At 43.6% G+C, this 27,549-nt stretch overlaps 1 protein-coding gene and 1 pseudogene across 1 annotated transcript in view; one reads left to right on the top strand and one right to left on the bottom strand.

The window, feature by feature from the left end:
• LOC126215281 (carbonic anhydrase 1-like) overlaps positions 1-27,549 on the bottom strand; it is a 120,955-nt gene that overhangs the window by 69,060 nt on the left and 24,346 nt on the right. The gene's annotated exons all lie outside the window — the stretch shown is intronic.
• LOC126215558 (5S ribosomal RNA) lies at positions 10,613-10,730 on the top strand (annotated as a pseudogene).

The raw sequence follows: 27,549 nt of genomic DNA, 5'->3' as shown, positions 1-27,549 counted from the left end.
TGTTGTGGTGGGTGTTTGCTTTTCATTTGGCTGCCCCTTGTATACAGGGTGCACAACGGCATTGCTGCAGTGGTAACACCGGTTCCCATCAGATCACTTAAACTAAGCGCTGTCGGGATGGGTTAGCACTAGGATGGATGACCATCCAGTCTGCCAAGCGCTGTTGGCAAGCGGAGTGCACTCAGCTCTTGTGAGGCAAACTGAGGAGCTACCTGACTGAGAAGTAGCGGTCCCAGTCTCGTAAACTGACATACGGTCGGTAGAGCGGTGTGCTGACCACATGCCCCTTCATATCCGCATCCATTGACGCATGCAGACTGAGGATGACACGGCGGTCGGTCGGTACCGTTGGGCCTTCATGGCCTGTTCGGGCGGAGTTTTAACATACAAGGTGACAATTATTGGACTAAATAAAATCGTCATAGCTTCTGAGCAGTTGTCCACAGCTCGTGGTCTCGCGGTAGCGTTCTCGCTTCCCGAGCTCGGGGTTCCGGGTTCGATTCCCGGCGCGGTCAGGGATTTTCACCTGCCTCGAGATGACTGGGAGTTATTGTGTCGTCTTCATCATCATCGTTCGTCCCCAGTATGCTCGGAGGAAGACAATGGCAAACCACCTCCATTAGGACCTTACCTGGTACGACGGTGCAGGTCTCCCGCATTGCTCCCCTATGCTCTGTGAAGGAGTATGGGACTTCAGCATCATCATCATCATCTGAGCGGTTTGCGTTAGGACATTCAACCTGCCCAGCTGGCTTTGCGGTATTATGGGAAGTAGTTTACACACGTGCGTGGTTTGGTTAATGACGAAGCCCATTTTCGTTTGGAGGGGTTCGTCAACAAACAAAACTGGCGCATTTGTGGGATTCAGAATCCACATTTCGCGGTTGAGAAGTGTCTTCACCCTCAGCGGTTGACAGTGTGGTGTGCAGTGTCTAGTCACGTAATAAGCGGTGACATATTTCTCGATGGCACGCTTACTACTTAACGGTACATGCAGGTTTTGGAAGATGATTTCATGGTTCAAAATGGTTTAAATGGCTCTGAGCACTATGGGACTTAACATCTGAGTTCATCAGTCTCCTAGAGCTTAGAACTATTTAAACCTAACTAACCTAAGGACATCACACACATCCATGCCCGAGGCAGGATTTGATCCTGTGACCGTAGCGGTCGCGCGGTTCCAGACTGAAGCGCCTAGAACCGCTCGGATACACCGATGATTTCATCCCCATTATACAAAGTGGCACTGAGTCCGACACAATGTGGTTCGTGCAAGATGGAGCCCGACCCCATCGAAGCAGGAGAGTGTTTGATGCCCTGGAGGAGCACTCTAGGAACCGCATTCCGACTCTGGAGTACCTAGAGGCCACTGGCATGGGCCTCGATTGGCCGCCGTGTTCTCCAGATCTGAACACATGCGATTCCTTTTTGTGAGGCTGTATTAAAGGCAAGGTGTACAGCAGTAGTCACAAAACCATTGCTGAGCTGAAAACAGCCATTCAGGAGGTCATCGACAGCATCGATGTTCCGACACTTCAGCGGGTCATGCAGAATTTCGCTATTCGTCTGCGCCACATCAACGCCATTGATGGCGAGCATATCGAACATGTGATAACCTAAATCTGAATATCTGTAGTGCAATTACGTGTGCACGTGTGCACGCCGTAGTTTATAACTAATTTATGTTTTTATCATATCTACATCTACGTGATTGCTATTCACAATAAAGTGTCTGAACCACCTTCAAGCTGTCCCTCTACCGTTCCATTCTCGAACGGCGAGTGGGAGAAACGAGCACTTAAATTTTTATGTGCGAGCCCTGATTTCTCTTATTTTATCGTGATGATCGTTTCTTCCTATGTAGGTGGGTGCCAACAAAAAGTTTTCGCAATCGGAGCCGGCCGGAGTGGCCGTGCGGTTCTGGGTGCTACAGTCTGGAGCCGAGCGACCGCTACGGTCGCAGGTTCGGATCCTGCCTCGGGCATGGATGTGTGTGATGTCCTTAGGTTTGTTAGGTTTAATTAGTTCTAAGTTCTAGGCGACTGATGACCTCAGAAGTTAAGTCGCATAGTGCTCAGAGCTATTTGAACCATTTTTTTCGCAATCGGAGGAGAAAATTGGTGATTGAAATTTCATGAGAAGATCCCGTCGCAACTAAAACGCCTTTGTTTTAATGATTTCCACTGCAATTCACGTATCATGTCTGTGACACTATCTCTCCTATTTCGCGATAATAGAAAATGAGCTGCCCTCTTTGTACTTTTTCGATGTCATCCTTCAGTTCAATAACTGTCGCCCTGTATTACGAGCCACGTCAGTTTACATCATTAGTTGTAATTCACTCTGTAAACGAGTACTAACACACGTTGGCTCAATACACTCTTATTTACCAAGAGCCGTCAGTACTTTTTGAATGTACATTAAAAACATCCTAAAATGTTTAAATCTCAGACAAAGTGGTAATTCGTACTCAATGCCGTGTTCTATGGTTTATTCTCGACTTGGGAATGGACCATTGTGGCATTTCCAGTTCTAAAACCAGGTTGTTCCTTTGTATTATTAAAATTTAATGTATGTTCTTCCTACACCAACGGTTTTCAAACTTTTTATACCAAGGTGTAGCGCACCTTTTCAAATGGCTGCAAAGTAATATTTCTTCTTATAGGCTTCTGCGTAGTAATTACTAACATGACTTCAATTAATATGTTTGTGGAATTATAATAGTAGCGCTAAAAGAACAGTAAAAAAACTGCACTTATAAAACGCCAATACTTCAGAAAAATTAATCTCTGCAAAATTTTACATAATAATATATGTTCTACGAAGTTTTAATTGCTTTTTATACGCAAGAGACGACAGTAATTTATCTCTTTCTACCTCTCCCAGCAGCGGTACGGTACACATGTGTCTCCGTTGTAAGTTTGTTGCCCACAATAATAGGTCCAATTTCTTTCAAACTGCACTTTTATTTGTCAAATGATCTACCTTTCAGTTTTCCTGAGTTAACCATGTGTAGGAAATGAATTTTGGCAATTAAATTTAATTTGGCGGAGACTTGTTTGGTGACGCAACGATCTAACGCCATAACACGTCTATCGTTTGTTCTTTATCTTTTGAAATTCGAGCCTGTGTATACATCTACACACTTACTCCGCAAGACACCCCACGATGTATGGCGTAGGGACCTTCTACCACCACTTGTCATTTCCTTTCCTGTTCCGCTCTCAAACAGAGCGAGGGAAAAACGACTATCTATATGCCTCCGTATGAGCCGTAGTTTCTCTTATCTTCATGGTTCTTACGCGAAATGTTGGAAGCAGTATCGTTCTGCAGTCAGGTTCGAATGTCGTTTATATAAATTTTCCCAGCAGTGCTACTCCAAAAGAACGCCGGCTTCCCTTCGGGGATTCCCATTACGGACCCCGAAGCATCTCCGTAATACTCGCATGCTGATGGGCCGTACCAGCAACAACCGCAGCAGTCCACCTCTGAATTGCTTCGATGTCTTCCTAAAATCTGACCTGACGGAGCTCCCAAACACTCGATCAGTACTCAAGAATACATCGCATTAGTGTCCTATACACAGTCTCTTATACAGGTGAATCATATTTTTCTAAAATCCTCCCGATAAACTGAAGTCCACCATTCCACCCAGTATGTTGTCCTCGACGCCGGGGTTTCATCAGAGACAAGGGTAACGTCACGAGTGGCCCAGGGAACTGTGATAGGGCCTGCTGTTGTTCTCTGTATACATAAATGTTTTGGCGGACAGGGTGGGTTATTTGCTGATGATGCTGTTGTGTACGGTGAGGTGTCAAAGTTGAGTGACTATATGAAGGTACAAAACGACTTAGACAAAATTTGTAGTTGGCGTGATTAATGGCAGCTAAAAAATGTGGTAAAATGTAAGTTAATGCTGATGAGTAGGAAGTAGGAAGAACAAACCTGTAATGTTAGGATGAAGTATTACTAGTGTCCTGCTTGACACCGTGGAGTCGTTTAAATATCTGGGCGTAACGTTGCAAAGCGATATGAAATGGTACGAACATGTGAGGATCGTGTAAGGGAAGGGCCAATGGTCGACTTGGGTTTATTGGGAGAAGTTTAGGAAAAAGTGGTTCACCTGTAAAGGAGGCCACATGTAGGATGCGGGTGCGACCTATTCTTGAGTACTGCTCGAGTGTTTGGGATCCGTATCAGATCGGACTGAAGGAAGACATCGAAGCAATTCAGAGGCGGGCTGTTATATTTGTTACCAGTAGATCCAAACAACACGTAAGTGTTACAGAGATGCTTCGGGAACTCAAATGGAGAACTGAAATGGGAATCATCTATTTATTTTATTTATTTCGTTAACAGTACAGAGTAACCCACCGCGGGTTGGTCAGTCAGATGCTTCTGAATCTAATAGAAAAGACTTCTCATTGTTACAATCTTACTGGTATACAGTTGATAATGATTTTTTTTTTTCGCTGGCGACGTTCTTTTCGAGGAACACTAGTGAGAAAATTTAGAGAATCGGCATTTCAACCTGGTTACCGAATGATTGTACTGCGGCCAACATACATAGCTCGTAACAACTGCGAAGACGCGAGAAATTAGGGCTCATACGGAGGTAACAGACAGTGGTTTCTTCCACGCTGTATTCGCGAGAGGAAGAGGGGAGGGATGACTAGTAGTGGTACATGGTACCCTCCGCCACGCACCGTACGGTGGCTTGTGGGGTATGTATGCAGATGTAGTAGGTGTAGATTCGCCTTCCCTAATACGATGGGCGTTTGAAAAGTCCGTGCAAAGTCAGAGAGATGGCACCAACAGCGCGTATCGAGGTCATGTTTGGTTAGTAGCATCTTTGGAAGAACGCACTCCAAGTTTCAGCCATATTGTCTATTTCTTTGTGTTTGGCATTCGTGTGAATCAAGGAAGTCGAGTGATTGTCAAAAAATGGACGAAAAGGAATTTCGTGTGGTGATTAAACATTACTTTATGAAAGGCAAAACGCCTCAGGAGACTAAAGAGAAGCTCGACAAACATTAGGGTGACTCTGCACCTTCGATTAGAATAGTTTATAAGTGGTTTCAAAATTTTCGGAGTGGCCTTACGGGCACAAGTGATGCTGAACGTTCTGGACGCCCTGTGGAGGTTACGACTCCAGAAATCATTGATAAAATCCATGATACTGTGATGGATGACAGAAGAGTTCAGGTGCGTGAGATTGCTAGTGCTGTGGGCATCTCGAATGAATGGGTACATAATATTTTGCATAAACATTTGGACATGAGCAAGCTATCTGCAAGATGGGTTCCGCGATTGCTCACGTTTGACCAAAAATGTAATCGTGTGAAGTGTTGCAAGGATGGTTTGCAGCTGTTCAGGAAGAATCCGCAGGACTCTAAGCGTCGTTTCGTCACTGTGGATGAAACATGGATACATTACTCTACTTCTGAGACCAAACAACAATCTAAACAATGGGCTACAAAGGGAGAATCTGCACCAAAAAAGGCGAAGACCATTCCTTCAGCCGGAAAGGTTACGGTGACTGTCTTTTGGGATTCGCAAGGGATAATCCTCATCGGCTACCTGGAAAAGGGTAAAACTATTACAGGTGCGTATTATTTATCGTTAGTGGACCGTTCGAAAACCGAGCTGCAAGAAAGACGCCGCCGATTGGACCGCAAAAAAGACTTTTCCATTACGACAATGCACCAGCACACACCTCAGCAGTTGTGGTCGCAAAATTAATGGAAATAGGATTCCAACTCGTTTCACATGCCCCCTATTCTCCAGACTTGGCTCCCTCGGACTACTATTTGTTCCCCAATTTAAAGAAATGGCTGGCGGGACAAGGATTTTATTCAAATGAGGAGGTGATTGCAGCAACTAATAGCTATTTTGCAGACTTGGAGAATTCGTGTTATTCGGAAGGGATCAACAAATTAGAACAGCATTGGATGAATTGTATAAGTCTAAAAGGAGAATATGTCGAAAAAAAGGTTTACCCCAAACACGTAAGTAGTTTTTATTTTTGCACGGACTTTTCAAACGCCCCTCATATCACCATTATGTGTTCGTTCCACTTCATATCACTTTGCACCGTTACGTCTAGGCATCTAATCGACCCGACTGTGTCAAATAGCATACTACTAACGCTGTATTCGAAGACAACGGGATTATTTTTTCCTACTCATCTGCATTGACTTACAATTTCTTACATTTAGAGTTAGCTGCCATTCATCACATCAACTAGAAATTCTGTCTAAATCATCTTGTATGCCGCAACGGTCACTCAACCATGGCACCTTCCCGTACACCACACCATCATCAGCAAAGAGCCACGGATTGCTGGTCACCCTGTACGCCAAATCATTGATGTGTATAGAGAACAAGAACGTTTCTACCACAATTCCCGTGTCTCTCATGAAGACTCGCCGTCGAGAACAACGCACTGGGTTCTATTACCTAAGACACCTTCGAGCCACTCACATTTTCCGGGAACCTATTCCATATGGCCGTGCCTTCGTTAACAGTTTGCTGTAGGCTACCGTGTCGAAGGCTTTTCGGAGATCCAGGAATTTGAAATCTGCCCGTTGACCTTGGTTAGCAGGACATCTTATGAGAAAAGGGTAAACTGAGTTTCGCGCGAGTGATGCTTTCTAAAACCACGCTGGTTCATGGACATAAACTTCTCTGTCTCAAGAAAATTTATTATATTTGAACTGAGAATATGTTCAATAATTCTGCAGCAACCCCATTTTGAGGGTCAGTTCTTTTACCCTTGTTATATACACGAGTCACCTGTGCTTTTTTCGAGTCACTGGGTAAGAGATACGCGATATGTGGAAGCTAGGTAAGGGACCGGTGCCGTATAGTACTCCCTGTAAAACAGAACTGGGATTGCATCCAGATCTGGCGATTTGTCTGTTTTAAACACTCTCAGTTGTTTCTCTATGCCAGGGATGTTTATTACTATGCCGTCCATATGGGAGTCTGTTCGATGGTCAGGCGATTGTTTGTTTGTACTATTCTCCTGTGTGAACGTTTTCTTAAAAACGAAATTTAAAACTTAAGCTTTCGTTTTGTTGTCTTCTGTTGCCACACCATACTCCTCCACGAATGACTAAGACCCGCTTAGCGATTTTACGTAGGACCAGAATTTTGGTTCAAATGGCTCTGAGCACTATGGGACTTAACATCTGAGGTCATCTGTCCCCTAGACTTAGAACTACACTACTGGCCATTAAAATTGCTACACCAAGAAGAAATGCAGATGATAAACGAGTATTCAACGGACAAATGTATAACACTAGAACTGACATGTGATTACATTTTCACGCAATTTGGGTGCATAGATCCTGAGAAATCAGTAACAAGAACAACCACCTATGGACGTAATAACGGCCTTGATACGCCTGGGCATTGAGTCAAACAGAGCTTCGATGGCGTGTGCAGGTACAGCTGCCCATGCAGCTTCAACACGATACCACAGTTCATCAAGAGTAGTGACTGGCGTATTGTGACGAGCCAGTTGCTCGGCCACCATTGACCAGACGTTTTCAATTGGTGAGAGATCTGGAGAATGTGCTGGCCAGGGCAGCAGTCGAACATTTTCTGTATCCAGAAAGGCCTGTAAAGGACCTGCAACATGCGGTCGTGCATTATCCTGCTGAAATGTAGGGTTACGCAGGGATCGAATGAAGGGTAGATCGACGGGTCGTAACACATCTGAAATGTAATGTCCTGTTCAAAGTGCCGTCAATGCTAACAAGAGGTGACCGAGACGTGTAACCAATGGCACCCCATACCATCACGCCTGGTGATACGCCAGTACGGCGATGACGAATACACGCTTCCAATGTGCATTCATCGCGATGTCGCCAAACACGGATGCGACTATCATGATGCTGTAAACAGAACCTTGATTCATCCGAACAAATGCCGTTTTGCCATTCGTGCACCCAGGTTCGTCGTTGAGTACACCATTGCAGGTGGTCCTGTCTGTGATGCAGCGTCAAGGGTAACCGCAGCCACGGTCTGCGAGCTGATAGTTCATGCTGCTGAGAACGTCGTCGAACTGTTATTGCAGATGGTTGTTGTCTTGCAAACTTCCTCATCTGTTGGCTCAGGGATCGAGACGTGGCTGCACGATCCGTTACAGCCATGCGGATAAGATGCCTTTCATCTCGACTGCTAGTGATACCAGGCCGTTGGGATCTAGCACGGCGTTCCGTATTACCCTCCTGAACCCACCGATTCCATAATCTGCTAACAGTCATAGGATCTCGACTAACGCGAGTAGCAATGTCGCGACACGATAAACCGCATTCGCGATAGCCTACAATCCGACCTTTATCAAAGTCGGAAACGTGATGGCACGCATTTCTCCTCCTTACACGAGGCATCACAACAACGTTTCACCAGGCAACGCCGGTGAACTGCTGTTTGTGTATGAGAAACCGGTTGGAAACTTTCCTCACGTCAGCACGTTGTAAGTGTCGCCACCGGCGCCAACCTTGTGTGAATGCTGTGAAAAGCTAATCATTTGCATACCACAGCATCTTCTTCCTGTCAGTTAAATTTCGCGTCTTCGTGCTGTAGCAATTTTAATGGCCAGTAGTGTACTTAAACCTAACTAACCTAAGGACATCACACACATCCATGCCCGAGGCAGGATTCGAACCTGCGACCGTAGCAGCAGCGCGGTTCCGGACTGAAGCGCCTAGAACCGCTCTCCCACAGAGGCCGCCTACCAGAATTTTCTCGGGTTCTCGGTAAAATCTTTTGCTATGGCATGACGGTGCTGCTATACTCTGGCCATGATCGGAATAAACCGGATGTAAACATTACTCCTGTATTCTTCCGCGTTTGCTTGAATCTCATTGGATTTCGTTTCACTTTGAGCATATGCCAAGCTGCGTCTAGTACAGTCAAGTACGAGCGTAAGGATACGTTTTATGCAGTGTTCAACGCGCACGTCGACTGAGCGACAATGCGTACAACAGCTTTACCACTTCGACAGCAGTAGCTAGTCAGCAGCTCCATAACCTGCACGATGTGAGCAGTTTCAGTTAAGACGTAAAAAAGAGACGAGCAAAGAAACAGTATAGCTTCGAATGTCAATTAATTTTTAAAGGGAATGAAATAATATTCGGCAAAACTCCAGCTCTACCGCACGCCTCTTAGATGACCAGACAGAAAGCATAAAATACTCTCGTTCTCACCTAACATCGAATTCTCATTACAAACAAGAGTGACGAAAACTCCTAACTTAAACACAGGGTAATTTTTCTGAGCGAGTTCTGTGTGATGCAAAAGCGCACTGCAGGGACTTCACCGTACGATCGAATACTGAAGTCACTGAAGGTATTAATTACAGCCAGTCGTCTGATAATCTCTTAGCTCCTTCCTTATCTGAATCCGAGAAATACATTCCAGTTCTGTAACCGTCATCCGCTACGTTAGTAACGAGTCGATCAACAACAGAATTCGAGAAGCCACCCTGGCGCCGCATTTTCTCCTCTCCTTTTATGACGTGCCGTTCTGTATCTCGCCAGTGTTCGGCTGTGACGTGTGAATAAGCTGCGTGCGTTAGTTCCAGTACGTCTGACAGCTTAACAGTCTTGTTATTTTTCGGGAAAAATCCCTTAACTTGGCTCCAGATCAGTTCTGTTGGGTTCATATTGTAATGGTACATATGAGACTATATCTGTGGTATAAAACAGTGGGCGTAGTCAAAATAAAGAGTATTTGAATTTTGATTTTTGCCCTAAAAATTTAAATTGTTATGTTTTCTTAATTTAAGCAACCTTTCTTAACAATCTTTCATAAAATATCGGTAACTAAGAATTTATACTAGAAATGAAAACAGGAATTTCGTGTGCAATATGTAATTAGAAACAAGTAGATGTGGATTATTCATAAAAAATGATGACGAATTTTACAATTGCGAGATGTACGTATTTCAAATTGAACGAGAAAAAGGTAGCTAAGGCGAGACTTGAACTCGCGACCCATGAACTGCACTAGGTTAGGAATCTACTCGGCTATTCATTCGGTGTGTATATGTATCACGAATGTATCAAATACTGTCCCTCAGAAAACTGCAACTCCGATTTTTCTTTAACTTTGTGAGAATAGTTAAGAACCACCTATTTCTCGGCACGTTTCAACCGTGTTCCACACGCATGTTTTGCTACGGAACGGGAAGCAGACTCATTCATTTTCATACTGCGTAATAACAGCACGACAGTCAGAGCACAACGGTATAGAGACTGTGACTGTACACAAATTTCGAAATAAACACTACATAACTAAACCGTGATAACAAGAACGATGATGGCTGTTAACACATTATAATAACTTAAAGTTTCATCTAACGTAACTTAGTAATAATATATCTGATACATAAGTAGGGCCTACTTCCAAGAGCGTAAAATATCAGTGTACGTGTGCTACGGCTCCTGACCAATCGTTGCGTTCGTGTTTGTTTATATCAAGTTTATTCTTATGAACAGAGTGTTTTTTTATAGTCCTATACTTCGGGCATCGACTTTTTTGCACAAAGTACGATTAACTATAAACAAAGTTACATTTTGCAGAGGGTGCTAATCTTATTGGCAAAAGCCTTGCCGCAGTGGTTACACCGGTTCCCGTGAGATCACCGAAGTTAAGCGCTGTCGGGCATGGTCGGCACTTGGATGGGTGACCATCCAGGCCGCCGTGCGCTGTTGCCATTTTTCGGGGAGCACTCAGCCTCGTGATGCCAATTGAGGAGCTACTCGACCGAATAGAAGAGGCTTCGGTCAAGAATACCATCATAACGACCGGGAGAGCGGTGTGCTGACGCCACGCCCCTCCTACCCGCATCCTCCACTGAGGATGACACGGCGGTCGGATGGTCCCGGTAGGCCACTCGTGGCCTGACGACGGAGTGCTAATCTTATACTATAGGCGTCGTTTCGGAAGAGACTTTCCAATATTCCATCCCTAAGGGGGTGAAATTGGGGATGAAGGCTTTTTTAAAATATGTCGCTGTTAACGTAGTTTTGAAGCTAGAAATTCGAAAGTAGTATTTGATTACTGGGTCAGAAATAAATATGTGTTTCAGCATTATTGGAAATTTAACCCTATGTGGATAAAATAGTGGGTGAACGTCTTTTTGAAAATGTATCATTATTAAAGAACTACTAAAATTTTTTTAAAGTTACATCTATGAAAACTGATATTTGACTTATCGGTTACAAATAAAAAATACGTGTTTCATTGTTTTTGGAAATTCAACCACTAAGAAGGTGAAGCAGGGGATGAGATGTTTTATGAAAATATTTTGAAGTTAAATCTATGATAATTTAAATGTGGCTTCTCTGTTAGAAATCCAACCCCTAATAGGGTGAAATAGGAGATGAAAATATTTAAGGAAATATTTCGTTACATTAAAAAAAATTTAAAGCTTAATCTTTGTAACTGGTATTTCAGTTCTCAGTTAGATGTAAAGAAATACACGTTAACGCGTAAAAGTTTCTATGGAAATATCTCCTTAAGAACGCAAAAGGCCTCATTAATAAAAATCTTAGACTCCAGCTACCAGAATCTGTTTTTGGTCAAAAGTACATTTCGGAAAAGACCATGCTTCTGTGACCTTAATTAGCGTGAAAAGTTTAGAAGTGTTGCAATTTGTAAACATAAAAATTCGAGTAAAGAAAAACGAAAAAAAATTTAGTTTTATCCATATTTTGCAGCTTCAAACATGACTGTAGTCAATACACTCCAGGTATGAATTAAAAAACGCCTTCAGTCACTGCTTTTAGTGTTTCATTCATCACGCGATGCATTTCGCATCCTGTTATGTCGTTACGGCACCCCCTAATTTACAGATACGAAGTTTTTATCAAGAAAACGAAGCAAAAACCCTGTTTGTGCGACTATCGTTTATAAGGACCGTAATCCGTTCGTAGATTGTGTTGAAAAATTGGGTTTTGTAGCCAAAAGCTTGAGGTATAATACGTTGTATTGCGATCATGAATAAAACATCGTACTTGCCTGCTATCACTACCATCACACACGTTATTTCCTTATTCAGAAAGAAGCTACATTAATTTTATGAAAGCAACACAGCACCCCTACTTTAAGACACCGACGCCAATGAGCAGCTGCGACACATAGTTTCAAAACCCTGCCCTGCACGATTGGAGACAAGTTCAGATGATGTCCTTTATGTCACACCTAGTAGACCTGTAGTTTTTGTCTGAGAGCGTGCTGAAAAGTAATGATACCAAATTACGATGGTCGTTCAATTAATAATCGCCCACATTTTTTTCTCATAACATATTCATTGTTAAGAGTCAGGATTTGCTGACAATATACATCAACATGGCTTGTTCATGTCCTATTTTTCTACGTAGTCTCCATCACGCTCTATGGCCGTACGCCAACATAGTGGAAGAGCATGTATTCCCTGCTGGTAAAAGCTCTCGTCTTCTAGGTGTAGCCATGTTTTCACTGCGTGACTGACACTCTCGTCATCTTCTAAGTGTTTTTCCAGTAGAGAATCTTCAAGTGGCTGTTGGCACGAATAATGGCATTCGCACGATTCAGCATGTCTGGAGCAGAGGCTGTAACAGGACGTCCCGAGCGTGGATGATCACAGAGCTCTGTTTCAGCTTTTCGTGAAGCTGTAACTTTCTTTACCCATCGCCCAACTGTACTTCTATCAACTGCAGCATCGCCATACACTGCACACAAAATTTTGATGGATGTTCCCCACGATTTCTTTTTTTATTTTTATTTATTTATTTATTTTGCACTCAGAATTCAATAACTGCACGCAGCTTGAAGCACGAGTCGTATGTAGGCGCCATTTTGACGATGTACTACAGCTCTGCCATCTGGCCGAACGGTTCGAAACTTCACCGGCGCACGGAAAAAACATCAAACATGAAGCACCAACAAGGACGTTTGTCTATGTTTGCTAATGGCTTTTTAAAAAAATGTGGGCATTATTTATTGAACGACCCTCGTATATATGTGAAAACGCTAAAAACTTTTTAAATAAAAGCTTTATCGACATTCTACATCGCTATTTTTCACGTCTACATACGTATTTCTCAGCATAGTCACCCTGAAAACCAACAATCTTCTCCCAACGAGAGCTCAGTTTGTTGGTTCGTTACTGTAGGATGTCTGACTTCGCTGAAGAAGCCACAACCTCATCTCTGCTTGCACCTCTTCATCACTTTCAAAGTGAAGTCCTCGAAGGTGTTCTTTAAGTTTTGAGAACAGGTGAAAAGGGATGGGACCAAGGTGGGACTGTGTGGAAGATGATCGACGACACTGAACCCAAGTAATCGGAGTGTTGCAGATGTCGCTGTCCGCCCCTGGTAGCTGAGTGGTCAGCGCGACAGAATGTCAATCCTAAGGGCCCGGGTTCGATTCCCGGCTGGGTCGGAGATTTGCTCCGCTCAGGGACTGGGTGTTGTGTTGTCTTAATCATCATCATTTCATCCCCATCGACGCGCAAGTTGCCGACGAGGCGTCAAATCCAAAGACTTGCACCCGGCGAACGGTCTACCCGGTGGGAGGCCCTAGTTACACGACATTTACGTTTAGCGCTGTGTGTGGTCTGGCATTATCGTGCTGAAGGAGATCCGTGTGTGGAAGAACTCTTCTGCGGCTGGAAACTCGATTACAGCATGCTGTTTCTCACGCACTGACACAGTTAACGTTACGCGTAACAATTCGATGCCGTCTTTTCATTGTAAGAACGACCCTGATGTAAACAAACCCATGTGCGGCCAAAGCTCTCAGCGGTTCGTAGCATATGTTCACGGGTGTTGTTACGCCACTGGAAGTAGATCCTAATTATGTATTAGATATTTTGTATTATAGCCTACCGCCAATGAAACTTTAAGACCTTCTAAAGCATTAACAGGCAGCAATGGTTTTGCTGTCCAGCATGCTAAGTGCTTACGACATGTGCAGTCGAAACCGGTTATAACGACGTAGAAGGGGCCGGCAGATTACGGTCGTTATAGCCGATAGTCGCGCAAACAGGGTTTTTACTTCGTTTTCTTGATAAATATTTCGTATCTGTAAATTAGAGGCTGCCATAACGATAACACTACAAAAAGTAGAAGAAATATAGTACCCTTACAGTATTTACAGTACAATACAATAAACAAGAGGCCTATCCTTATGTTTACGCAGTACGTACAGCAATAAATTGCCAGAAAAACGTAAAAATCTTTAACAAGAGAAGAAAGAAGTAGCAACATTGTAAACTGTTCAATAATGGCGAACACGGTCTTGAGATAAAAGCTGAGCATGTACAAAACTTGTTGTAAAGTGCCGTACAATACAATCGTCGTAAATTACACAACTATGTTCCAGTTGGGGGAAGTGGCAACAAAACGACTATTCACGTTGGTGTGTAGAATATATGAGTCTAGCGATATACCATCTGACTTTCGGAAAAGCATCATCCACACAATTCCGAAGACGACAAGAGCTGACAAGTGCGAGAATTATCGCACAGCCGGCCGCGGTGGCCGAGCGGTTCTAGGCGCTTCAGTCCGGAACTGCACGACTGCTACGGTGCAGGTTCGAATCCTGCCTCGGGCATGGATGTGTGTGATATCCTTAGGTTAGTTAGGTTTAATTAGTTCTAAGTTCTAGTGGACTGATGACCTCAGATATAAAGTCCAATAGTGCTCAGAGCCATTTGAACCAATTATCGCACAATCAGCTTAACAGCTCATGCATCGAAGCTGCTTGCAAGAATAATATACAGAAGAATGGAAAAGAAAATTGAGAATGCGCTAGGTAACGATCAGTTTGGCTTTAGGAAAAGTAAAGGGACGAGAGAGGCAATTCTGACGTTACGGCTAATAATGGAAGCAAGGCTAAAGAAAAATCAGGACACTTTCATAGGATTTGTCGACCTGGAAAAAGCGTTCGACAATATAAAATGGTGCAAGCTGTTCGATATTCTGAAAAAAGTAGGGGTAAGCTATAGGGAGAGACGGGTCATATACAATATGTACATCAACCAAGAGGGAATAATAAGAGTGGACGATCAAGAACGAAGTGCTCGTATTAAGAAGGGTGTAAGACAAGGCTGTAGCCTTTCGCCCCTACTCTTCAATCTGTACATCGAGGAAGCAATGATGGAAATAAAAGAAAGGTTCAGGAGTGGAATTAAAATACAAGGTGAAAGGATATCAATGATACGATTCGCTGATGACATTGCTATCCTGAGTGAAAGTGCAGAAGAATTAAATGATCTGCTGAACGGAATGAACAGTCTAATGAGTACACAGTATGGTTTGAGAGTAAATCGGAGAAAGACGAAGGTAATGAGAAGTAGTAGAAATGAGAACAGCGAGTAACTTAACATCAGGGTTGATGGTAACGAAGTCAATGAAGTTAATGAATTCTGCTACCTAGGCAGTAAAATAACCAATGACGGACGGAGCAAGGAGGACATCAAAAGCAGACTCGCTATGGCAAAAAAGGCATTTCTGGCCAAGAGAAGTCTACTAATATCAAATACCGGCCTTAATTTGAGGAAGAAATTTCTGAGGATGTACGTCTGGAGTACAGCATTGTATGGTAGTGAAACATGGACTGTGGGAAAACCGGAACAGAAGAGAATCGAAGCATTTGAGATGTGGTGCTATAGACGAATGTTGAAAATTAGGTGGACTGATAAGGTAAGGAATGAGGAGGTTCTACGCAGAATCGGAGAGGAAAGGAATATGTGGAAAACACTGATAAGGAGAAGGGACAGGATGATAGGACATCTGCTAAGACATGAGGGAATGACTTCCATGGTACTAGAGGGAGCTGTAGAGGGCAAAAACTGTAGAGGAAGACAGAGATTAGAATACGTCAAGCAAATAATTGAGGACGTAGGTTGCAAGTGCTACTCTGAGATGAAGAGGTTAGCACAGGAAAGGAATTTGTGGCTCTGAACACTATGGGACTTAACATCTGAGGTCATCAGTCCCCTAGAACTTAGAACTACTTAAACCTAACTAACCTAAGGACATCACACACACCCATGCCCGAGGCGGGACTCGAACCTGCGACCGTAGCAGTCTCGCGGTTCCGGACTTGAAGCGCCTAGAACCGCACGGCCACCACGGCCGGCAGGAATTTGTGGCGGGCCGCATCAAACCAGTCAGTAGACTGATGACAAAAAAAATGTTCCAGTTACTGTACTGAAGAAATTAACCTACAGTACCAAAATGATAAGACAGGATTCTATATATAAATTAGACGATGGTCTACATTTTCTCTCACATTTCTCCTTAAAATGTTGTAGAAATGTACTGTACCTAACCTATTGTAAATATTTAACATACATTGCCACAAAACATCAATAACGAATACAATACTACTTCACATCCGTACTTCACATATTCGAATTCAATTTTTTAGTTTTCTGCAGTCATAGAAAAGATAGTGTTGTGTCGCTTTTTAACCAGTTGATTTAAATTTAAAATCCAAATCAGTATATACAGTACACTCTTCTGCTTAAGATAATCAGTTAGCTTTGTTTGCTTTTTGTTGTTTGACGATGCAATTCCTTTTAGTGACTGATTTGAAACCAAGAATCTACAGAAAATAAAAGCCTGGAAATAAGCTTTACGTTTTTGATACTAACTCCAAATACGTAACAAACAAAAATGAACAGCAAGCGTTATAGCCTATATATTTCTCCGAAAATGTAATAAAAATACGTCGTTTCACATAATGAGCTGCAATAAACGATGTCGTGCTAAGCGATTTTTTGTAAATACGGCGTTTCTTGGAACTGAGAGACGAGAACGCTGGATTTCGCTTTTATAGCCAACACGTCGTTAAAAGTGATGTGGCTACAAACGGCATAAACTTTCTTATTTCAAATCTCGGCGTCCAGTCGCTTTCTCTGAATAACTGTGTGCAAGACGTTACGGCTAACTCAGACTTGTACATGTCGGCTTGGTTTGTACACTACTGGCCATTAAAACTGGTACACCACGAAGATGACGTGCTACAGACGCGAAATTTAACCGACAGGAAGCAAATACTATGATATGCAAATGATTAGCTTTTCAGAGCATTCACACAAGGTTGGCACCGGTGGCGACACCTACAACGTGCTGACATGAAAAAAAATTTCCAACCGATTACTCATACACAAACAGCAGTTGACCGTAGTTTCCTGGTGAATGGTTGTTGTGATGCCTCGTGTAAGGAGGAGAAATGCATACCATCACGTTTCCGACTTTGATAAAGGTCGGGTTGGAGCCTATCGCGATTGCGGTTTATCGTATCGCGACATTGCTGCTCGCGTTGGTCGAGATCCAATGACTGTTAGCAGAATATGGAATCGGTGGGTTCAGGAGGGTAATACGGAACGCCGTGCTGAATCCCAAAGGCCTCGTATCACTAAGAGTCGAGATGACAGGCATCTTATCCGCATGGCTGTAACGGATCGTGCAGCCACGTCTCGATCCCTGAGTCAACAGATGGGGACGTTTGCAAGACAACAACCATCTGCAATAACAGTTCGACGACGTTTTCAGCAGCATGAACTATCAGCTCGCAGACCGTGGCTGCGGTTACCCTTGACGCTGCATCACAGACAGGACCACCTGCGATGGTGTACTCAACGACGAACCTGGGTGCAAGAATGGCAAAACTTCATATTTTCGGATGAATCCAATTTCTGTTTACAGCAACCCGATGGTCGCATCCCTCTTTGGTGACATCCCGGTGAACGCACATTGGAAGCGTGTATTCGTCGTCGCCTTACTGGCGTATCACCCGACGTGATGGTATGGGGTGCCATTGGTTACACGTCTCGGTCACCTCTTTTTCGCACTGACGGCGCTTTGAACAGTGGACGTTACATTTCAGATGTGTTACGACCCGTGGCTCTACCCTTCATTCGATCCCTGCGAAATGCTACATTTCAACAGTATAATGCACGACCGCATGTTGCGCGTCCTGTATGGGCCTTTCTGGATACAGAAAATGTTCGACTGCTGCCCTGGCGAGCACATTCTCCAGATTTCTCACCAACTGAAAAACGTCTGGTCAATGGTGGCCGAGCAACTGGCTCGTCACAATACGCCAGTCACTACTCTTGATGAACTGTGGTATCGTGTTGAAGCTGCATGGGCAGCTGTACCTGTACACACCATCGAAGCTCTGTTTGACTCAATGCCCAGGCGTATCAAGGCCGTTATTACGGCCAGAGGTGGTTGTTCTGGGTACTGATTTCTCAGGATCTATGCACCCAAATTGCGTGAAAATGTAATCACATGTCAGTTCTAGTATAATATATTTGTCCAAGGAAGCCTGTTTATCATCTGCATTTCTTCTTGGTGTAGCAATTTTAATGGCCAGTAGTCTAAATATGTACTCTATCAATTTATCCTTTGAATATGAAATGCGGAAACGCTAAGATTTTCACCCTCTTTGTACTTTTGCATTATTATAAAAATATCACCAAACTACACAGTTGTTGTAGCGTGATGGATATAGTACCTGACTTGTATACGCAAGGCTATGCGTTCGATTCCACTCTAAGTTAATTTTGTTAATGCTTATCGAAATCACATAATGTGTTGTACACTTGAGAGAACAATGAGGTTGAAAAGTCGTGGGACACCTCTAATATCGCGCTGGGCCCCTTTTAGCCCCGTGTAGTGCAGCAGCTCAACGTGACATGGACTCAACAAGTCGTTTGAAGTCCCCTGAAGAAATACCGAAGCATGCTGTCTCTACAGTCATCCATAATTGCAAAAGTGTTGCCGATGTAGGACTGTGCACGAACTGAACTCTTGATTACGCCCAATAAATGTTCAGCGGGGCTCATATCGCGCCATCTGGGTGGCCATATCATTCACCCGAATTGTCCACAATGTTCATTAAACCAATCGTGAACAGTTGTGTCTCAGTGACGTGGCGTATTGTCATCCATAAACATTCAAATGGTTCAAATGGCTCTGAGTACTATGGGACTTAACAGCTGTGGTCATCAGTCCCCTAGAACTTAGAACTACTTAAACCTAACTAACCTAAGGACATCACACACATCCATGCCCGAGGCAGGATTCGAACCTGCGACCGTAGCAGTCGAGCGGTTCCGGACTGCGCGCCTAGAACCGCGAGACCCATAAAAAAAATGGTTCAAATGGCTCTGAGCACTATGGGACTCAACTGCCGAGGTCACCAGTCCCCTAGAACTTAGAACTAGTTAAACCTAACTAACCTAAGGACATCACAAACATCCATGCCCGAGGCAGGATTCGAACCTGCGACCGTAGCGGTCTTGCGGTCCCAGACTGCAGCGCCTTTAACCGCACGGCCACTTCGGCCGGCCGACCCATAAACATTCCACAGTTGTTTGGGAACAGAAAGTCCACGAATGGCTGCAAATGATCAATTATCGGTTCAGCTGGATCAGAGGCGCCAGTTCATTCCAAGTAAACACAGTCCATACCATTATTGAGACGCCATTAGCTTGCAGTGTGTCTTGTTGAGTTAGTTAGTTATTTAGTTAGTTGCATGTTCCATTGATAAATCGCACGGTATGGTAGCCATTATGATGTGGAACATATGAAGTGCACAAGAAATGCACATATGAAACAAGATTTTATAATACAGAGTTAAAGATTAATATTTCTATTATTTACCCCATTCCCTTAAATGGCTGTTGTAACAATTCTCAATCTTTTAAAAGGATGCCTACAAGGTGTGAAACTATGAGCCCCACACATAATTCTAACCACTTTCTTTTGAGCAGTGAATCCTTTTTGTCTAAATGTTGAGTTACCCCAAAATATTATTCCGTATGACATCAGAGAGTGAAAGTATGCAAAGTATGTTAGCTTACTATTTTCTGTATCTTCGAAATTGTCAATTATTCTGAGTGCAAAAGTTGCTGAGCCTAGTCGCTTTAGAAGATACAAAATATGAATTTTCCAATTAAGATTCTCATCTATATGTACATCCAAAAACTTAGTATGCTCTACCATGTCTACTGACTTCACTTGATGTGTTATATTTTTTGAAGGAACTGTACTTTTTGCAGCAGAAAATTGAATGTACTGTGTTTTTTCAAAGTTTAGAGCAAACCCATTTTCAGAAAACAAATTAATGACTTTTCCAAAGACCTTATTTGTATCATTTTCAATTGGAGTTTCTTTTACTGGTTTAATAATGATGCTTGTACCATCAGCAAACAGTGTCAGTTCAGTTTCCTGTTTCATATATCAAGAACAGAAGGGAACCCATAACTGAACCCTGTGGAACACCTAATGTAATTTCATCCCAGTTAGATGAAGTGGAAAACTTATTTACATCACTTGACCCAAATAAGGAAACTTTTTGCTTCCTGTTCTGTAGGTATGACTTTAACCAGTCATATGCTATTCCATTTATATCATAGAATTGTAATTTCTGTAATATAATGTCATGGTTCACACAATCAAATGATTTGGACAAGTCACAGAAAATTCCTATTGGTGACATTTTACTATTCAAAGACTGTGCAACTTCGATCCATGCTTTCATGCGCTCTGCGCCATACTCCAACCCACCATCAGCTCTTACCAACTGAAATCAGGAGTCATCTGACCAGGCCTCAGTTTTCCAGTCGTCTAGGGACCAACCAATATAGTCACGAGCCCCGGAGATGCGCTGGAGACGATTTCGCCGCTGCATAGCCCATTAAGGCGAAATTTCGCCGCACTGTCCTAACGCATACGTTCGTCGTACGTCCCACATCGGTTTCTGCAGTTATTTCGCGCAGAATTGACGTCTGTTAGCACTGACGACTCTTCGTAAACGCTGCTGCTTTCGGTCGTTAAGTGAAGGCTATCGCCCACAGCATTACCCATGGTGAAACGAAAAACCTAAAGTTTGATATTCTCAGCACACTCATGACACTGTGGCTTCCGGTGTATTGTATTCCCTAACGATTACCGAAATGGAATGTCCCATGCGTCTGGCTCCAACTACCATTCCGCGTTCACAGTCTGTCAATACCCTTTGTGCGGCCATATTTGCGTCGGAAATCTTGTCACGTGAATCACCTGAGTACAATTAATGACACTTCCGCCGATGCACTGCCCTTTTATACCTTGCGTACGACATAGTACCGCCGTCTGTACGCATGCGTATCGTATATGCGCATATCGCTTTCCCATGACTTCTTTTATCTCAGTCCATTACCTAGTATTGATTTATATTAATTTATCATAGAAGTAAATATCCTCGGAGTACTGAAGCAACTTAAATCAGTTAATAAAAGCAAGTCATCTGGTCCAGACTGTATACCAATTAGGTTCCTTTCGGAGTATGTTGATGCATTAGCTCCACACTTAACAATCATATACAACCCTTCGCTAGACAAAAGATCCGAACCCAAAAACTGGAAAGTTGCACAGGTCACACCAATATTCAAGAAAGGTAGTACCAGTAATCCACTAAATTACAGGCTCATATCGTTAACGTTGATAGGCAGCAGGATTTAGGAACATATGTTGTGTTCGAACATTATGAATTACCTCGAAGGAAATGGTCTATTGACACACAGTCAACATGGGTTTAGAAAACATCGTTCCTGTGAAACACAACTTGCTCTTTATTCACATGAAGTGTTGAGTGCTATTGACAAGGGATTCCAGAGCGATTCCGTATTTCTGGATTTCCGGAAGGCTTTTCACACTGTACCACACAAGCGGCTGGTGGTTCAATTGCCTGCTTGTGGAATATCGTCTCAGTTATGTGACTGGATTTGTGATTTCCTGTCAGAGAGGTCACAGTTCGTAGTAACTGACGGAAAGCCATCGAGTAAAACAGGAGTGATTTCTGGCGTTCTCCGAGGTAATGTTATAGGCCCTTTCCTGTTCCTTATCTATATAAATGATTTGGGAGACAATCTGAGCAGCCGTCTTCGGTTTTTTGCAGATGACGCCGTCGTTTGTCGACTAATAAAGTCATCAGAAGATAAAAACAAACTGCAAACCGATTTAGAAAAGATATCTGAATAGTGCGAAAAGTGGCAGTTGACCCTAAATAACGAACAGTATGAGGTCATCCACATGAGTGCTAAAAGGAATCCGTCAAACTTCGGTTACACGATAAATCAGTCTAATATAAAAGCCGTAAATTCAATTAAATACCTAGGTATTACAATTACGAACAACTTCATTTGGAAGGAACACATACAAAATGTTGTGGGGAAGGCTAACCAAAGACTGCGTTTTGTTGGCACGACACTTAGGAAATGTAACAGATCTACTGAGGAGACTGCCTACACTACACTTGTCCGTCCTCTTTTAGAATACTTCTGCGCAGTGTGGGTTCCTTACCAGATAGGACTGACGGAGTACATTGAAAAAGTTCAAAGAAAGGCACTATGTTTTGTATTATCGCGAAATATGGGAGAGAGTATCACAGAAATGATTCAGGATTTGGGCTGGACATCATTAAAAGAAAGGCGTTTTTCATTGCGACGGAGTCTTCTCACGAAATTACAATCACCAACTTTCTCCTCCGAATGTGAAAATATTTTGTTGACACCGACCTACATAGGGAGGAACGATCACCACGATAAAATAAGGGAAATCCGGGCTCGTGCGGAAAGATAGAGGTGTTCATTCTTTCCGCGCGCTATACGTGGTTGGAATGATACAGAGTTGTGAAGGTGGGTCGATGAACCCTCTGCCAGGCACTTAAATGTGATTTGCAGGGTACCCATGTAGATGTAGATGTATATACCTTTTAAAATTTCAAGTTTCAATATTTTTCCGCTAATTGTCGATTTTATTAATTATCTGGAGCTGTAATGTTTGATCTAATCTGCTTCCAGATCTTTTATTTTAATACTTTTAAACCTAATGATTTGAGCGTTTCAACATTTTCAAATACCTGTTTATGAGAAGTATTAAACAGAAGGAATTGGAAACAGATAAAACGTAACATTATTAACATCCAGTTGAGGAATGTCGAACGGAAAATTATACTGTCCCACACGATTATCTGCACTTGTTCACATCTCTGCGGGCCTGATGGTTGGCCTTACCCACTTAAATGCGCCGGTAAAGCGTTATGCATTGTATCTTCGGTGAGTAGTACAGGCGAGTTACGCTGCCGCATAAAACATAAGGCCATTATTGTATCCGTCTATATACAGCTGATGCTATATAGGAAATAAACCCAGTGAGATAACAGCGAACGCGGAAGAATATGGTGACAAAGTCATTTCATAGCGATAGCCAGGGATTGTGGCCGAGCGGTTCTAGGCGCTTCAGTCCGGAACCGCGCGACTGCTACGGTCGCAGGTTCGAATCCTGTCTTGGGTATCGATGTGTGTGATGTCCTTAGGTTAGTTAGGTTTAAGTAGTTCTAAGTTCTAAGGGATTGATGACCTCAGATGTTAAGTCCCATAGTACCTGAAGCCATTTTTATGCAATTAATGACGCTGTGTTTCAGTGAAGAGCACACTGTGATACATTTTTGAATGGGCTTTAGGACAGGAAATGAATTACGGAATTAAAAATACAGGGCGCCATTTAAAAAAGTCATACTACAACAAAGGCATTCATGCTGATTGATGTCCCCCTGACGGCTAATGAACATTTGCTTGAAACATTTTGTAATTTGCATCTCGACAAACTATTTAGGGTGGTCAAGATAAATGGGACACCATGTATATTATTTTTTAAGACGCCGACTGTACTTCCCGTGTAATATTTAGCAAAATACGAGTTACGAGATTTACATTGCCTACCATCGATACAACAAAACTGCATGTTCCTCTGTGTACGTCCATTCAGTGAATACCCCTTACTAATATCCTGAACCACTCACAAAACTAAATGCGTGGTACTACTCACGTGACTCGCCCCATTCTTTCGAAGTCTTGCAGCAAACGCCTATGGGTGATATATCACGTCATGGGGAACAACTTTCGTTTGAGACATTTCGCGTCTACTGTAGGTATGTATACAAGGGCTAATCCGAAAGAAACCGAACTAATTTTTTGGAGGACAGACCTTTTGTTGTAGCGCAATTTGTCGCTAGGAGAGCATAGAGCGAACATTCCCGAGTCAGTAAGCCGAGTGCCGACGCTGGAGAAGGTCTAAACTAGTTTCGGCAGGATTTATAGTGATAAATATTTTGTGTGATTGTCGTTTTTGCAATGGCTGAGTTTGGTGAACAGCTTGCGGCAGTAGAATTCTTCTTTTTGCTCGGAAAAAGTGGAACAGAAACTTTAGAGACGTTAAAAACCGTGCACAAGGACGACGCTGTGAGGAAAACTCAAGCATTTGAGTAGTTTTCCTATTTCAAAAATGGTGAAATGTCAGTTCATGAGAAACGTCGTTCTGGTCGTTCTTCCACGTCCCGTACACATGAAAACGTTGAAAACATTCGTGCAACCATCAGCGAAGATGGACGACGGACCGTTGAAGAAACAATGGAGCTGTCGGGACTGACTTGGAGTTCACTGCAGCGGATTATGACAGGAGATTTGGGAATGAAAAAAGATGGGGTTGTTTGGGGGAGGAGACCAGACAGCGAGGTCATCGGTCTCATCAGATTAGGGAAGGATGGGGAAGGAAGTCGGCCGTGCCCTTTCAAAGGAAACATCCCGGCATTTGCCTGGAGCGATTTAGGGGAATCACGGAAAACCTAAATCAGGATGGCCGGACGCGGGATTGAACCGTCGTCCTCCCCAATGGCCAAATTTGTGCCACTACTGTTGACTGCTGAGTGAAATCAAGGTCGCGTGCAAGCATGCTTTGAAAGAAGAACCCCGAAACAGTCCAAACTTTTTTTCAAAAATTATCACGGGTGACGAAACTTGGTTCTATGCCTACGATCTCGAACGAAAGCAACAATCGAGCCAGTGGACGACTTCAAGTTGGCCTCCCTCCAAGAAAACTCGTCACGTTAAATCAAACATTAAAACAATGCTAGTTTGTTTTTTCGATGTGAGAGGACTCTCATATTCAGAGTATGCTCCGCAGGGTCACAGTTAAACAGGCTTTCTACACTACTGGCCATTAAAATTGCTACACCACGAAGATGACGTGCTACAGACGCGAAATTTAACCGACAGGAAGGAGATGCTCTGATATGCAAATAATTAGCTTTTCGGAGCATTCACACAAGGTTGGCGCCGGTGGCGACACCTACGAAGTACTGACATGAGGAAAGTTTCTAACCGATTTCTCATACACAAACAGCAGTTGACCGGCGTAGCCTGGTGAAACGTTGTTGTGATGCCTCGTGTAAGGGGGAGAAATGCGTGCCATCACGTTTCCGACTTTGATAAAGGTCGGTTTGTAGCCCATCGCGATTGCGCTTTATCGTATCGCGACATTGCTGCTCGCGTTGGTCGAGATCCAATCACTGTTAGCAGAATATGGAATCGGTGGGTTCAGGAGGGTAATACGGAACACCGTGCTGGATCCCAACGGCATCGTACCACTAGCAGTCGAGATGACATGCATCTTATCCGCATGGCTGTAACAGATCGTGCAGCCACGTCTCGATTGCTGAGTCAACAGGTGGGGACGTTTGCAAGACAACAACTTTCTGCACGAACAGTTCGACGACGTTTGCAGCAGCATGGACTATCAGCTCGGAGACCATGGCTGCGGTTACCCTTGACGCTGCATCGCAGACAGGAGCTGGCCGCGCGGTTCTGGCGCTGCAGTCTGGAACCGCGAGACTGCTACGGTCGCAGGTTCGAATCCTGCTTCGGGCATGGATGTGTGTGATGCCCTTAGGTTAGTTAGGTTTAACTAGTTCTAAGTTCTAGGGGACTAATGACCTCAGCAGTTGAGTCCCATAGTGCTCAGAGCCATTTGAACCATTTTTTTTGCAGACAGGAGCGCCTGCGATGGTATACGCGATGACGAACGTGGGTGCACGAATGGCAAAACGTCATTTTTTCGGATGAATCCAGGTTCTGTTTACAGCATCACGGTGGTTACACCCGAGTTTGGCGACATCGCGGTGAACACACATTGGAAGCGTCATCGCCATACTGACGTATCACCTGGCGTGATGGCATGGTGTGCCATTGGTTACACGTCTCGCTCACCTCTTGTTCGCATTGACGGCACTTTGAACAGTGGACGTTACATTTCACATGTGTTACGATCCGTGGCTCTACCCTTCATTCGATCCCTGCGAAACCCTACATTTCAGCAGGATAATGCACGACCGCATGTTGCAGGTCCTGTACAGGCCTTTCTGGATACAGAAAATGTTCGATCGCTGCCCTGGCCAGCGCATTGTCCAGATTTCTCACCAACTGAAAACGTCTGGTCAATGGTGGCCGAGCAACTGGCTCGTCACAATACGCCAGTCACTACTCTTGATGAACTGTGGTATCGTGTTGAAGCTGCACGGGCAGCTGTACCTGTACATCCCATCCAAGCTCTGTTTGACTCAATGCGCAGACGTATGAAGGCAGTTATTACGGGCAGAGTTGGTTGTTCTGGGTACTGATTTCTCGGGATCCATGCACCCAAATTGCGTGAAAATGTAATCACATGTCAGTTCTAGTATAATATATTTGCGCAATGAATACCCGTTTATCATCCGCATTTCTTCTTGGTGTAGTAATTTTAATGGCTAGTAGTGTAGTCGGAGGTTTTGCAATGACTCCGGAACAGTGTGCGGCAGAAGCATCCTGATTTGCGGCAGTCGGGTGACTGGATTTTCCATCATGACAATGCCCCTGCACAACAAGTCGTGTCTGCACGAGAATCCTTGACCAAAAATGGTATGACCAATGTTCCAACCCCCTCTCCTCCCCCTCCCACACACACACACACGCGCGCGCCCGAACTTCCATCGTGCAAATCTTTTTTTGTTTCCTAGAATGAAAGGAGGCACGAAAGGAAAAGTTTTGCTGAGGGCAAGAAAATACAATGGAGGCTCTGTCTAGCGTCACAATAGATGAAGTCACACAACATTTTGAAAAAATGGAGTAACAGATTAGACAAGTGCATTAGTGCAAGTGGAGGGTAGTTTGAAGGGGACTGAAAGTCTGTGCTTCAAATGTGAATAAAGAAGTTAAAAATGTTCTTTTTCGTTTGCGTACCCCCTCGTACTTTTGTACCGGTTATCTCCCAGAGAGTCTGAAGTGCTTAGGCGCTCCGTAGCATGTGTGTGCCTTGTGTGTTGCCTATTATACAGTCGTCTGCTCGGCGCGACGTGGGGTAGACCAGGTTTTCGTACTGAAAATTACTGTTTCAATTTCCTGGGGTATGCAGAATGCAGCACATCTGGTTAACAGGTCCTGCTAGTCTGGTGAAATCTCGTCGCCCCAGGAATAGTGAATACTAAAGGACGGCTAGTATCAAAGGGAAATATGAGCGAAGATTTTGCTTCTAACGAAGGTTGTTCCCCATGATGTCATGTATCACCTCCGTATGTTTGATGCAAAAGCTTTGAAACACCTAGTCACGTAAGACTGTATTTCTTAAAGCCAGATTGATCCCTCCAGAATGTTAATTTACTATTTCTATACAGTTA

Source organism: Schistocerca nitens, chromosome 12, assembly GCF_023898315.1.
Source record: "Schistocerca nitens isolate TAMUIC-IGC-003100 chromosome 12, iqSchNite1.1, whole genome shotgun sequence".
Taxonomy (NCBI): domain Eukaryota; kingdom Metazoa; phylum Arthropoda; class Insecta; order Orthoptera; family Acrididae; genus Schistocerca; species Schistocerca nitens.
The sequence above is the reverse complement of the archived record's forward strand: the minus strand, read 5'-3'. Positions and strand labels throughout refer to the sequence as shown.